The following is a 16,596-nucleotide window of genomic DNA, read 5'->3' as shown; positions in this document are numbered from 1 at the left end:
GTCTTGATAAGTGAACATCCCCTGTTGCAGAAGGTCCTCACGAAGAGGAAGAGGCCTCGGATCTTCCAGCAGTAAGTCCGGAAGATCCGCGTACCAAGCTCTCCATGGCCAGTCCGGAGCAATGAGAATTGCCTGAACCCTTATCCTCTTTATGAGTTTTAGAATTCTTGGAATGAGTGGAAGTGGAGGGAACACATACACTGACTTGAACACCCACGGTGTTACCAGGGCATCCACCACCACTGCTTGTGGGTCTCTTGACCTGGAATAGTACCTCCGAAGTTTCTTGTTGAGACGCAAGGCCATCATGTCTATTTGAGGCATGCTCCAAAGACTGGTCACCTCTGTGAACACCTCTGGATGGAGGCCCCATTCTCCTGGACGAAGATCGTGCCTGCTGAGGAAGTCTGCTTTCCAGTTGTCCACTCCTGGAAGGAAGATGGCTGACAGTGCCACTGTGTGCTTTTATGCCCAGAGGAGGATTCTTGTTACCTCTGACATAGCAGTTCTGCCCTTTGTTCCTCCCTGTCGGTTTATGTAGGCCACCATGTCACATTGTCCGACTGTACTCGAATGGCCTGATTTTGCAGAAGATGTGCCGCTTGGAGAAGACTGTTGTAGACGGCTCTCAGTTCCAGAATGTTTATTGGAAGAATGGATTCCACACTTGACCACCTTCCTTGGAAGGTTTCCCCCTGAGTGACTGCACCCCAACCCCTGAGACTTTCATCCGTGGTTAGAAGGATCCAGTTCTGAACCCCGAACCTGCGGCCCTCCAGAAGGTGAGGCATGTGCAGCCACCAGAGGAGTGAAATCCTTGCTTTTGTCGGCAGACGTATCCTCTGGTGCATATGTAGGTGAGATCCCGACCACTTGTCTGGGAGATCCAGTTGGAAGGACCGAGCATGAAATCTTCCGTACTGTAGAGCCTCGTAGGAGGCAACCATCATCCCCAGAAGGCGAATGCGCTGATGAACTGATACCCGGGCAAGCTTCAAGATATCCCGGACCATTGATTGTATCACCAACGCTTTCTACACTGGTAGAAACACCTTCTGTACTTCTGTGTCGAGGATCATCCCCAGGAAAGACAATCTCCTTGCCGGCTCCAAATGTGACTTTGGAAGGTTCAGGATCCAACCATGTTCCCTGAGCAGATGAGTTGTGAGAGCAATGGACTGCAACAACTTCTCCCAGGACGATGCCTTTATCAGCAGATCATCCAGATATGGAATTATGCTCACTCCCTGTCTGCGGAGGCAAACCATCATCTCTGCCATCATCTTGGTGAACACCCTTGGTGCCATGAAGAGACCGAATGGCAGTGCCTGGAACTGATAGTGACTGTCTAACAGTGCAAATCTGAGATAAGCCTGATGAGGCGGCCAAATCGGAATGTGGAGGTACGCATCCTTGATATCTAGCGATACCAGAATCTCTCCCTCCTCCAGACCTGAGATCACCTCTATCAGAGACTCCATTTTGAATTTGAACTCCCTCAGATAAGGGTTTAATGATTTCAAGTTCAAAATCGGTCTGACCAAACCCTCCGGTTTCGGTACCACGAAAAGGTTTGAATAGTAACCCATGTGTTGCATATGAGGTGGACCTGGAACAATGACCTCCGACCTTTCCATTTTTTGTATGGCTTCCTGTAGGATAGTCCTTTCTATCAGTAAAGCTGGCAAGCCTGATTTGAAGAATAGGTGAGGCGGGAGTTCTTGAAATCCCAGTCTGTACCCCTGGGACACAATATCCTGTATCTAGGGATCCAGACACTGAAACGTCTGAGTCTCGCACCCACCAGCCTGTCCTCCAGGCTGTGCGGTCCACCGTCATAGTAACATAGTAACATAGTATCTGAGGTTGAAAAAAGACAATTGTCCATAGAGTTCAACCTATTTGTGGTGTCCTATGCATGATGATTTGACTAAAATTTCTGACTGATGCTGCTGTCAGCCATTGCATTTTATCCCTATTTATAGTAACTATAATGCATGACTATGCACCATACCCCTGGATATCCTTTTCCAATAGGAATTTATCTAACCCATTCTTAAAGGTGTTGACAGATTCGGCCATTACAACTCCCTCGGGCAGGGAATTCCAAACACGTATTGTCCTTACCGTGAAAAAGCCTTTACGCCGTATTGTGCGGAATCTCCTCTCCTCTAACCTGAGCGAGTGTCCACGAGTCCTCTGTGTTGATCTAACCAAAAATAGGTCCCGCGCAAGCTCTGTGTATTGTCCCCTTATATATTTGTAGATGTTGATCATATCCCCTCTTAGTCTCCGCTTTTCCAATGTAAACATGCCTAGTCTTTCAAGCCTTTCCTTGTATTCCATCGTCTCCATGCCCTTAATTAGTTTGGTCGCCCTCCTCTGTACCTTTTCAAGCTCCAGGATATCCTTTTTGTAGCACGGTGCCCAGAACTGTACACAGTATTCAAGGTGTGGCCTCACTAGTGATTTATATAACGGGAGTATAATACTCTCGTCCCTAGCATCAATACCCCGTTTTATGCATGCTAATATCTTATTAGCCTTCTTTGCTGCAGTCCTACTTTGGATACTACTTCTTAGCTTGCTATCTATGAGGACACCTAAGTCCTTTTCCAGTACAGAATCCCCTAATTTTACCCCATTTAGTAGGTAGGTGTAATTTTTGTTCTTGTTACCACAGTGCATTACCTTACACTTGTCTGTGTTGAAGCGCATTCTCCATTTGGCTGCCCATGCTTCTAATTTAACTAAGTCGTTCTGAAGAGACTCGGCATCCTCCTCTGTATTTATAGCCTTACACAATTTGGTATCATCTGCAAAAATTGACACCATGCTCTCTAGACCTTCTGTTAGGTCGTTAATGAAAATATTGAACAATAGCGGTCCTAATACTGAGCCTTGCGGCACACCACTTAGCACTTCAGTCCAAGTTGAAAAAGATCCATTAACCACAACGCGCTGCTTCCTATTATCTAACCAGTTTTTGACCCAAGTGCATATTGTGCTTCCTAGCCCTGATTCTTGTAGCTTGTATATAAGTCTCATGTGTGGTACAGTATCGAACGCTTTGGCAAAGTCTAAAAAGATTACATCCACGTCTTTACCCTGATCTAGGTTTGCGCTTACTGTTTCATAAAAGCCAAGTAAGTTGGTTTGACAGGATCTGTCCTTCATAAACCCATGTTGATTCCTTTTAATGACCTTATTGGTTTCAAGGAACTTCTGAATACTATCTCTTAGAATACCTTCCAATACTTTCCCCACTATAGATGTAAGACTAACTGGTCTATAATTACCTGGTTCAGCTTTACTTCCCTTTTTGAATATAGGCACTACTTCCGCTATACGCCAGTCTTTGGGAACCATACCAGATATAACTGAATCCTCAAAGATCAAAGATAGTGGTTTTGCCAGTTCAGAGTGAAGCTCCATTAGAACCCTTGGATGAATACCATCGGGCCCTGGTGATTTATTAATCTTTAAATGTTTTAATCGGTCACAGACTACTTCCTCGCTTAAATAAGTACCTATCAGTGTGATATTGTCATTATTGAGATTGTGTGTCAGTCCCTGAATTGGGTCCTCTCTAGTGAATACTGTTGAAAAAAACTCATTTAGTGTGTCCGCTATGTCATTATCATTTTTGCTTAAGACTCCCAACTTGTCTTTCAAAGGGCCTATACTCTCCTTTTTTAATCTCTTGCTATTAATGTATTTAAATAATTTTTTGGGATTCGCTTTGCTTTCCTTTGCTACTAGTTTTTCAGTTTCTACTTTAGCCGCTCTTATTTCCTTTTTGCAATTTTTGTTACATTCCTTATATTGCTGAAATGACTCTGCATCCCCGTCAGATTTGTATTTTTTAAATGCTCTCCTTTTCTTGCCCATAAGTTCCTTAATCTTTTTGTTAAGCCACATCGGTTTATGATTTTTATTCCCTTTTTTGCTACTCATAGGAATATATTTGAGTGTATTTTTAGCTAGCAGGAATTTTAGTACCTCCCATTTCTCCGTAGTATTTTTTCCTAAAAACAAACCTTCCCATTCAATATCCCTGAAAAATACCCTCATCATTTCAAAGTTGGCTTTGCTAAAGTTTAAAGTCCTAGTTGAGCCAGTATAGGGCTGTTTGTAGAAACTGATATTGAATGTGACCATATTGTGGTCGCTGTTTCCTATGGGTTCCCCTACTATAATACCCGATACCAAATCCTGATTGTTTGTTAATACCAGGTCTAAGATTGCATTGTACCTAGTTGGTTCCTCAATTAGTTGGACTAGGTAGTTATCATTTAGTGTGTTTAAAAACATACTGCCCCTAGCAGTATCACATGAATCGTTTTTCCAGTTTATCTCTGGATAGTTAAAATCTCCCATCACTACTATGTCTCCTACTCCTGCTGCTTTTTCAATTTGCTTTAGTAACAATTCATCATCAGATGCGTTGATACCAGGCGGCCTATAGCATACACCCAATACTAACTTTTTTGTTCCTTTTTCCCCGCATGCAATTTCTACCCATAATGTCTCAACAGTGTCTACAGTCCCCTCCTGACGATCTTCCCATATATTAGGTTTTAAAAACGGCTTTACGTACAGACACACCCCTCCACCCTTTTTATTTAGTCTGTCTCTCCTAAACAGTGTATAGCCCTCTAGATTGACTGTCCAATCATGAGATTCATCCCACCAAGTTTCAGTAATGCCTATAATATCATACTGTTTGCTTGCTGCAAGTATTTCTAGTTCACCCTTTTTACTAGAGATGAGCGCCTGAAATTTTTCGGGTTTTGTGTTTTGGTTTTGGGTTCGGTTCCGCGGCCGTGTTTTGGGTTCGAACGCGTTTTGGCAAAACCTCACCGAATTATTTTTGTCGGATTCGGGTGTGTTTTGGATTCGGGTGTTTTTTTCCAAAAACACTAAAAAACAGCTTAAATCATAGAATTTGGGGGTCATTTTGATCCCAAAGTATTATTAACCTCAAAAACCATAATTTACACTCATTTTCAGTCTATTCTGAATACCTCACACCTCACAATATTATTTTTAGTCCTAAAATTTGCACCGAGGTCGCTGTGTGAGTAAGATAAGCGACCCTAGTGGCCGACACAAACACCGGGCCCATCTAGGAGTGGCACTGCAGTGTCACGCAGGATGTCCCTTCCAAAAAACCCTCCCCAAACAGCACATGACGCAAAGAAAAAAAGAGGCGCAATGAGGTAGCTGTGTGAGTAAGATTAGCGACCCTAGTGGCCGACACAAACACCGGGCCCATCTAGGAGTGGCACTGCAGTGTCACGCAGGATGGCCCTTCCAAAAAACCCTCCCCAAACAGCACATGACGCAAAGAAAAAAAGAGGCGCAATGAGGTAGCTGACTGTGTGAGTAAGATTAGCGACCCTAGTGGCCGACACAAACACCGGGCCCATCTAGGAGTGGCACTGCAGTGTCACGCAGGATGGCCCTTCCAAAAAACCCTCCCCAAACAGCACATGACGCAAAGAAAAAAAGAGGCGCAATGAGGTAGCTGACTGTGTGAGTAAGATTAGCGACCCTAGTGGCCGACACAAACACCGGGCCCATCTAGGAGTGGCACTGCAGTGTCACGCAGGATGTCCCTTCCAAAAAACCCTCCCCAAACAGCACATGACGCAAAGAAAAAAAGAGGCGCAATGAGGTAGCTGTGTGAGTAAGATTAGCGACCCTAGTGGCCGACACAAACACCGGGCCCATCTAGGAGTGGCACTGCAGTGTCACGCAGGATGTCCCTTCCAAAAAACCCTCCCCAAACAGCACATGACGCAAAGAAAAAAAGAGGCGCAATGAGGTAGCTGACTGTGTGAGTAAGATTAGCGACCCTAGTGGCCGACACAAACACCGGGCCCATTTAGGAGTGGCACTGCAGTGTCACGCAGGATGTCCCTTCCAAAAAACCCTCCCCAATCAGCACATGATGCAAAGAAAAAGAAAAGAAAAAAGAGGTGCAAGATGGAATTATCCTTGGGCCCTCCCACCCACCCTTATGTTGTATAAACAAAACAGGACATGCACACTTTAACCAACCCATCATTTCAGTGACAGGGTCTGCCACACGACTGTGACTGATATGACGGGTTGGTTTGGACCCCCCCCAAAAAAGAAGCAATTAATCTCTCCTTGCACAAACTGGCTCTACAGAGGCAAGATGTCCACCTCATCTTCACCCTCCGATATATCACCGTGTACATCCCCCTCCTCACAGATTATCAATTCGTCCCCACTGGAATCCACCATCTCAGCTCCCTGTGTACTTTGTGGAGGCAATTGCTGCTGGTCAATGTCTCCGCGGAGGAATTGATTATAATTCATTTTAATGAACATCATCTTCTCCACATTTTCTGGATGTAACCTCGTACGCCGATTGCTGACAAGGTGAGCGGCGGCACTAAACACTCTTTCGGAGTACACACTTGTGGGAGGGCAACTTAGGTAGAATAAAGCCAGTTTGTGCAAGGGCCTCCAAATTGCCTCTTTTTCCTGCCAGTATAAGTACGGACTGTGTGACGTGCCTACTTGGATGCGGTCACTCATATAATCCTCCACCATTCTATCAATGTTGAGAGAATCATATGCAGTGACAGTAGACGACATGTCCGTAATCGTTGTCAGGTCCTTCAGTCCGGACCAGATGTCAGCATCAGCAGTCGCTCCAGACTGCCCTGCATCACCGCCAGCGGGTGGGCTCGGAATTCTGAGCCTTTTCCTCGCACCCCCAGTTGCGGGAGAATGTGAAGGAGGAGATGTTGACAGGTCGCGTTCCGCTTGACTTGACAATTTTGTCACCAGCAGGTCTTTCAACCCCAGCAGACCTGTGTCTGCCGGAAAGAGAGATCCAAGGTAGGCTTTAAATCTAGGATCGAGCACGGTGGCCAAAATGTAGTGCTCTGATTTCAACAGATTGACCACCCGTGAATCCTTGTTAAGCGAATTAAGGGCTGCATCCACAAGTCCCACATGCCTAGCGGAATCGCTCCCTTTTAGCTCCTTCTTCAATGCCTCCAGCTTCTTCTGCAAAAGCCTGATGAGGGGAATGACCTGACTCAGGCTGGCAGTGTCTGAACTGACTTCACGTGTGGCAAGTTCAAAGGGCATCAGAACCTTGCACAACGTTGAAATCATTCTCCACTGCACTTGAGACAGGTGCATTCCATCTCCTATATCGTGCTCAATTGTATAGGCTTGAATGGCCTTTTGCTGCTCCTCCAACCTCTGAAGCATATAGAGGGTTGAATTCCACCTCGTTACCACTTCTTGCTTCAGATGATGGCAGGGCAGGTTCAGTAGTTTTTGGTGGTGCTCCAGTCTTCTGTACGTGGTGCCTGTACGCCGAAAGTGTCCCGCAATTTTTCTGGCCACCGACAGCATCTCTTGCACGCCCCTGTCGTTTTTTAAAAAATTCTGCACCACCAAATTCAAGGTATGTGCAAAACATGGGACGTGCTGGAATTTGCCCATATTTAATGCACACACAATATTGCTGGCGTTGTCCGATGCCACAAATCCACAGGAGAGTCCAATTGGGGTAAGCCATTCCGCGATGATCTTCCTCAGTTGCCGTAAGAGGTTTTCAGCTGTGTGCGTATTCTGGAAAGCGGTGATACAAAGCGTAGCCTGCCTAGGAAAGAGTTGGCGTTTGCGAGATGCTGCTACTGGTGCCGCCGCTGCTGTTCTTGCGGCGGGAGTCCATACATCTACCCAGTGGGCTGTCACAGTCATATAGTCCTGACCCTGCCCTGCTCCACTTGTCCACATGTCCGTGGTTAAGTGGACATTGGGTACAACTGCATTTTTTAGGAGACTGGTGAGTCTTTTTCTGACGTCCGTGTACATTCTCGGTATCGCCTGCCTAGAGAAGTGGAACCTAGATGGTATTTGGTAACGGGGGCACACTGCCTCAATAAATTGTCTAGTTCCCTGTGAACTAACGGCGGATACCGGACGCACGTCTAACACCAACATAGTTGTCAAGGACTCAGTTATCCGCTTTGCAGTAGGATGACTGCTGTGATATTTCATCTTCCTCGCAAAGGACTGTTGAACAGTCAATTGCTTACTGGAAGTAGTACAAGTGGGCTTACGACTTCCCCTCTGGGATGACCATCGACTCCCAGCGGCAACAACAGCAGCGCCAGCAGCAGTAGGCGTTACACGCAAGGATGCATCGGAGGAATCCCAGGCAGGAGAGGACTCGTCAGACTTGCCAGTGACATGGCCTGCAGGACTATTGGCATTCCTGGGGAAGGAGGAAATTGACACTGAGGGAGTTGGTGGGGTGGTTTGCGTGAGCTTGGTTACAAGAGGAAGGGATTTACTGGTCAGTGGACTGCTTCCGCTGTCACCCAAAGTTTTTGAACTTGTCACTGACTTATTATGAATGCGCTGCAGGTGACGTATAAGGGAGGATGTTCCGAGGTGGTTAACGTCCTTACCCCTACTTATTACAGCTTGACAAAGGGAACACACGGCTTGACACCTGTTGTCCGCATTTCTGGTGAAATACCTCCACACCGAAGAGCTGATTTTTTTGGTATTTTCACCTGGCATGTCAACGGCCATATTCCTCCCACGGACAACAGGTGTCTCCCCGGGTGCCTGACTTAAACAAACCACCTCACCATCAGAATCCTCCTGGTCAATTTCCTCCCCAGCGCCAGCAACACCCATATCCTCCTCATCCTGGTGTACTTCAACACTGACATCTTCAATCTGACTATCAGGAACTGGACTGCGGGTGCTCCTTCCAGCACTTGCAGGGGGCGTGCAAATGGTGGAAGGCGCATGCTCTTCACGTCCAGTGTTGGGAAGGTCAGGCATCGCAACCGACACAATTGGACTCTCCTTGTGGATTTGGGATTTCAAAGAACGCTCAGTTCTTTGCGGTGCTTTTGCCAGCTTGAGTCTTTTCAGTTTTCTAGCGAGAGGCTGAGTGCTTCCATCCTCATGTGAAGCTGAACCACTAGCCATGAACATAGGCCAGGGCCTCAGCCGTTCCTTGCCACTCCGTGTGGTAAATGGCATATTGGCAAGTTTACGCTTCTCCTCCGACAATTTTATTTTAGGTTTTGGAGTCCTTTTTTTACTGATATTTGGTGTTTTGGTTTTGACATGCTCTGTACTATGCCATTGGGCATCGGCCTTGGCAGACGACGTTGCTGGCATTTCATCGTCTCGGCCATGACTAGTGGCAGCAGCTTCAGCACGAGGTGGAAGTGGATCTTGATCTTTCCCTAATTTTGGAACCTCAACATTTTTGTTCTCCATATTTTAATAGGCACAACTAAAAGGCACCTCAGGTAAACAATGCAGATGGATGGATTGGATACTAGTATACAATTATGGACGGGCTGCCGAGTGCCGACACAGAGGTAGCCACAGCCGTGAACTACCGCACTGTACTGTGTCTGCTGCTAATATATAGACTGGTTGATAAAGAGATAGTATACTCGTAACTAGTATGTATGTATAAAGAAAGAAAAAAAAACCACGGTTAGGTCACTGGTATATACAATTATGGACGGGCTGCCGAGTGCCGACACAGAGGTAGCCACAGCCGTGAACTACCGCACTGTACTGTGTCTGCTGCTAATATATAGACTGGTTGATAAAGAGATAGTATACTCGTAACTAGTATGTATGTATAAAGAAAGAAAAAAAAACCACGGTTAGGTCACTGGTATATACAATTATGGACGGGCTGCCGAGTGCCGACACAGAGGTAGCCACAGCCATGAACTACCGCACTGTACTGTGTCTGCTGCTAATATATAGACTGGTTGATAAAGAGATAGTATACTCGTAACTAGTATGTATGTATAAAGAAAGAAAAAAAAACCACGGTTAGGTCACTGGTATATACAATTATGGACGGGCTGCGGAGTGCCGACACAGAGGTAGCCACAGCCGTGAACTACCGCACTGTACTGTGTCTGCTGCTAATATATAGACTGGTTGATAAAGAGATAGTATACTCGTAACTAGTATGTATGTATAAAGAAAGAAAAAAAAACCACGGTTAGGTGGTATATACAATTATGGACGGGCTGCCGAGTGCCGACACAGAGGTAGCCACAGCCGTGAACTACCGCACTGTACTGTGTCTGCTGCTAATATATAGACTGGTTGATAAAGAGATAGTATACTCGTAACTAGTATGTATGTATAAAGAAAGAAAAAAAAACCACGGTTAGGTCACTGGTATATACAATTATGGACGGGCTGCCGAGTGCCGACACAGAGGTAGCCACAGCCGTGAACTACCGCACTGTACACTGGTTGATAAAGAGATAGTAGTATACTCGTAACAACTAGTATGACGACGGTATAAAGAATGAAAAAAAAACCACGGTTAGGTGGTATATAATACAATTATGGTTGGACGGACTGCCTGCCGAGTGCCGACACAGAGGTAGCCACAGCCGTGAACTACCGCACTGTACACTGGTTGATAAAGAGATAGTAGTATACTCGTAACAACTAGTATGACGACGGTATAAAGAATGAAAAAAAAACCACGGTTAGGTGGTATATAATACAATTATGGTTGGACGGACTGCCTGCCGAGTGCCGACACAGAGGTAGCCACAGCCGTGAACTACCGCACTGTACACTGGTTGATAAAGAGATAGTAGTATACTCGTAACAACTAGTATGACGACGGTATAAAGAACGAAAAAAAAACCACGGTTAGGTGGTATATATTATAATACAATTATGGATGGACTGCCTGCCGAGTTCCGACACAGAGGTAGCCACAGCCGTGAACTACCGCACTGTACACTGGTTGATAAAGAGATAGTAGTATACTCGTAACAACTAGTATGACGACGGTATAAAGAACGAAAAAAAAACCACGGTTAGGTGGTATATATTATAATACAATTATGGATGGACGGACTGCCTGCCGAGTTCCGACACAGAGGTAGCCACAGCCGTGAACTACCGCACTGTACACTGGTTGATAAAGAGATAGTAGTATACTCGTAACAACTAGTATGACTATGACGACGGTATAAAGAAAGAAAAAAAAAACCACGGTTAGGTGGTATATAATACAATTATGGATGGACGGACTGCCTGCCGAGTGCCGACACAGAGGTAGCCACAGCCGTGAACTACCGCACTGTACTGTGTCTGCTGCTAATATAGACTGGTTGATAAAGAGATAGTATACAATACTACTAATATACTGGTGGTCAGGCACTGGTCACCACTAGTCACACTGGCAGTGGCACTCCTGCAGCAAAAGTGTGCACTGTTTAATTTTAATATAATATTATTTATCATGTACTCCTGGCTCCTGCTATAACAACCTGCAGTGCTCCCCAGTCTCCCCCACAATTATAAGCTTTATATACAATACATTGATGTGCAGCACACTGGGCTGAGCAGTGCACACAGACTGAGTCACTGTGTGACTGTGTATCGTTTTTTTCAGGCAGAGAACGGATATATTAAATAAAACAAACAACTGCACTGTCTCTGGTGGTCACTGGTCACTGTGGTCGTCAGTCACTAAACTCTGTCTGCACTCTGCACTCTCTTCTAATCTACAGTATCACAGCAATCTCTCTCTCTCTCTCTCTTCTAAATCTAATCTAAATGGAGAGGACGCCAGCCACGTCCTCTCCCTATCAATCTCAATGCACGTGTGAAAATGGCGGCGACGCGCGGCTCCTTATATAGAATCCGAGTCTCGCGAGAATCCGACAGCGTCATGATGACGTTCGGGCGCGCTCGGGTTAACCGAGCAAGGCGGGAAGATCCGAGTCGCTCGGACCCGTGAAAAAAAAAGTGAAGTTCGTGCGGGTTCGGATTCAAAGAAACCGAACCCGCTCATCTCTACTTTTTACCTGTAATGCTTCTGGCGTTTACATACATACAACTAAGATAAGTATTTTCCCTTGCGTTAGGGACATCTTTCACCTTATGTGGCAAGGATGACCTGTAATCGTCATTGGTTAGTGCTTTGGTAAAATCCCTTTTAGTACCCATGTTAGTAACCTTACCGCCTGCTCTTACCCTCCCCCCAACTTCTCCCCCATTTCGTTTACTACTGCTGTCCCCACTATTCTCACTGCATGACCCGTAGTTTCTAGCTAAACCCTCCCCCCAGGCTCCTAGTTTAAAATCTCCTCCAACCTTCTAACCATCCTTCCCCCCAGCACCGCTGCCCCCTCCTCAGTCAGGTGCAATCCGTCACGACAAAAGAGATGGCGCCTGACTGAGAAGTCCGCCCAGTGTTCCAGGAACACAAACCCCTCTTTCCTGCACCAATCCCTAAGCCACACATTTACCTCCCTAATCTCCCTCTGCCTCCCTGGACTAGCGCGTGGCACTGGTAATAATTCCGAGAATATTACCTTAGATGTCCTTGCCTTCAGTTTCTTTCCTAAGTCCCTATAGTCTTTCTTAAGGACATCCCACCTTCCGCTAACTTTGTCATTGGTGCCAACGTGCACCAAGACCGCCGGGTCTTTGCCAGCCCCTCCCAACAATCTATCTACCCGGTCCGCGATGTGCCGTACCCGAGCACCCGGGAGACAACAGACTGTACGGCGATCACGGTCCCGGTAGCAGATTGCCCTATCTGCCTTCCTGATGATAGAATCCCCTACCACCACCATTTGACTAGGTACCTCTCTATCTTTTATCCCAACCGCGCCAGAGGGACCGCACCTCTGGATGCTAGAGGGAGCAGTCTCCTCCGGCACCGTCATGCTGAGGATTTTGAGGAACCAGAAGCAGGCTTCTGTTCCTGGGAACCTGCATGTGCAGGCTTTTTGGATTTTGCCCGACCCCCTCTAAAGAAGGTGGTAGGCGGCTTGGACTTTTTTGTATTTGCGGTCCGAAAAGGACTGCGATGTTGATGATGAAAAGGGTTTCTTTGTAGAAGGAGCAGCTGAGGGGAGGAAAGTCGACTTACCCGCGGTTGCCGTGGAAACCACGCATCCAACGCTTCCCCAAATAGAGCCTGACCTGTGAAGGGTAGGTTCTCCACACTTCTCCTGGATTCTGCATCTGCCGACCATTGGCGCAGCCAGAGTCCCTTGCGTGCTGATACCACCATGGAAGATATCCTTGCATTCAGAGTACCCAGGTCCATCATGTACTCCATCATGAACCCTGCAGAATCCTGTATGTTATGTAAAAACAGTTCAATGTCACTTCTATCCATCATATCTATGTCCTCTAGTAATGTGCCTGACCACTTTACTATGGCTTTAGAAATCCATGCACAGGCAATAGTGGGCCTTAACGCCACTCCTGAAGCAGTGTATATGGATTTAAGCATAGTGTCAATCATACGATCAGCCGTTTCTTTTAACGTGGTAGATCCAGGGACAGGTAAAACCACCTTTTTAGACAGTCTGGAGACAGATGCGTCAACTATGGGTGGGTTTTCCCATTTTTTCCTATACTCCTCAGGGAAGGGAAAAGCAACAAGAACCCTTTTTTGGATCTGGAATTTTTTACCCAGGACATTACAAATACTGCATTTAATTCTTCAGACGCAGGGAAGGTTAGCGAGGCTTCTTATTGTCAGTGAAGTAACCCCCCTCAACCTGCTCAGGTGGTGTGTCAGTAATGTGTAACACATCCCTAATGGCCTCAATCATGAGCTGCACCCCCTTTGCAAGGGATGCCGCCCCCCTCAGCACATCCCCATCACCGTCTGCCGTGTCAGAGTCGGTATCCGTGTCGGCTTGCATAATCTGGGCAAGTGCACGTTTCTTTGGATATATGCTAAAGGATTTAGAAGTACAGGTTGAGTCTCCCTTATCCAAAATGCTTGGGACCAGACGTATTTTGGATATCGGATTTTTCCGTATTTTGGAATAATTGCATACCATAATGAGATATCATGATGATGGGACCCAAGTCTAAGCACAGAATGCATTTATGTAACATATACACCTTATACAAACAGCCTGAAGGTCATTTTAGCCATTATTTTTAATAACTTTGTGCATTAAACAAAGTGTGTCTACATTAACACAATTCATTTATGTTTAATATACACCTTATATACACAGCCTGAAGGTCTTATAATACAATATTTTTAATAAATTTGTGTATTAAACAAAGTTTGTGTACACTGAGTCATCAGAAAACAAAGGTTTCACTATCTCACTCTTACTCAAAAAATTCCGTATTTCGGAATATTCCGTATTTCGGAATATTTGGATATGGGATACTCGACCTGTAATGGGAACAGAACCTGACCAAACTTCCATAGATTTCCTTAAAACCTGAGTTTCAGTCTCAGTATGGGCTACCCTAGTAGAAATCTGAGATAACATTCCCTTAATGGAAGCCAGTCATTGTGGCTCAGATTCAGAAGTCTGAGACATGATATCACATTCCTGGGTACATGGAATGGATTGCTCTGAAGAAGATACTTCCTCTGCAGCATAAGACACAGAGTCCCTGGACATGGTTATGTAAGAATTTGCATACACACACACACACACACACACAGAGGAAAATGTCAGACACAGTTTCCCCCAAGTATCTTCAGAGAGAGACAGAGTTTGGAGCCAGCACACACAGCGCCCCAGAGAAAGTTATATAAGAACTGCCTGGCGACTGTATACCCTTAATAGACTACACAGCGAATTTACAGCCCCCCCTTCTACAACCGCCTGGCACCGAACAGGATAGTTGGAGTCGTGTGGAGGGACAGTGCTCCCTGTCAGCGTCGCTGGAAGTGGATCTGCAGGGAGAAAATGGCGCTGATGAGCTGCTGGGTCCACTCTGAGGAGAAGCTCCGACCCAAAACACCCCGCACTATTTGAAATTTTATACTGGCCTGAGGTATTATGCTAGCTGCGTTTACTGGAGTCCCTGATAGCCTGAATAACCAGTGTAAGGGTTTTTGCGCTGGCCCAGGGCGCCCCTCATAGCGCCGCACCTGCTGTACTGCTGAGCCTTCCGGAGCGCAGTATCAGTGTTTCCAGCAGCCTCACTGTGCCTAAAATACTCTTAGAAAAAAATAAAACTAAAGAAGCTCTAGGAGCTCCCCTAGCTGTGACCGGCTCCTCCGGGCACATTTTGTAAACTGGGTCTGGTAGGAGGGGCATAGAGGGAGAAGCCAGCCCACACTATTAAACTCTTAAAGTGCCATTGGCTCCTAGTGGAACCGTCTATACCCCATGGTACTAATGTGGACCCCAGCATCCTCTAGGACGTAAGAGAAATAAATATAAACTGAATTCCTATAGGTTAGTACATTTGCCATTTCTGGGGAATCCTGGCTTTGAACATGGCATGGCGCCAGGCTCCTTCTGATGAGGGAGAGGGGAGGGAGGGGTAACATTGGGCCGCTTGTTGGACATGCCCTCTGAAAATATTTGAAATATGTATAAACAGTGGAATGGTTTCCTCCCATGGGTCCTTATCGTCTTGCTTTTATGCAGCCCAACATTATGTCAGTGGTGGGGTCAAATAATCTTCTTTACTCCACTGGACTAAACCCCTCGATAAACTGTTATTATCACATCCTCCTCATAAAAAGCAGTGGAGAATTTCCCATTAGGCATGTGAGGCATGTGCCCAGGGGCAGCACTTGTTTGGGGTTGGCACTTGTATGCTTGTGTTGATGCTATCAGCCCAAAAAGTACCAGTAACGGCAAAATCTTTACACTGTACTGTACAATATGCTATCTTGAATGGAATGTAAATGGGTAGGACATGCACATACTGCCCCTGAAGGCTGTCCTACTTAGTAAATATATTTATACATGATTAAAAATAAATAAATGCCATAGGGCGTTCTTTATTATTCTATTAAATTGCCTATAATTAAATAACCAATCAATAAAAATAATACAATTTGGCAGGTGGGGGGCGGTCGTTACTGTGATGTCTAGGGGCACTCAGTGACATGCGGTGAAGTGAGGCAGAGCCTTTCCTGTAATATAATAGTATATACCGGAGTTTGACTATATAAAGTATATGAAAAATACAAAGAATATATTATAAATATCTTGTTTGTATTATTCTTTTTTTTTTACATAATTTTTTTTTATTGAAGCATTAACATAATGAATATACAATAATGAGGCATTACAGATGATATATCAACAATCAAATATCAGAGGTAATCACTATGCATACATTTAAGAACAAGAAAGAAATGGGAATTAATCCCAGACCCGCGCATCATGACCATCTAAACCGGGGTGATGTTGACATCAATTGGAGGATCAGAAGAGCACATTTGTGTGACAAACCAAATCATATAGTTAAAGCAATTCCATAGCTGGTTTTTGAGCCTTTGTATTATTCTAATCATTTTTATAGTCAAAACTCTATAGTAAAACCTCCATGACAGTTGAGGCAGGCCTCCACTGCCTACCTTTACCACACATATCTGATCAAAACTCAGTGAATATCCAGCAGTATATACTGCTGCTCCTGTGTATAATGCCCACATAAACCCTTTGGCTCATATATTGTGTGTAAATCTGGCTCTGGTACTAGCCAATGCCTCCTTAGCCATTTACCTTACCCCACGTCTCTTGGGGCACTCTCACCCCTAAATCTACCCCTGAT

Source organism: Pseudophryne corroboree, chromosome 8 (assembly GCF_028390025.1).
Source record: "Pseudophryne corroboree isolate aPseCor3 chromosome 8, aPseCor3.hap2, whole genome shotgun sequence".
NCBI lineage: Eukaryota > Metazoa > Chordata > Amphibia > Anura > Myobatrachidae > Pseudophryne > Pseudophryne corroboree.
Note: the sequence above shows the minus strand (reverse complement) of the source record.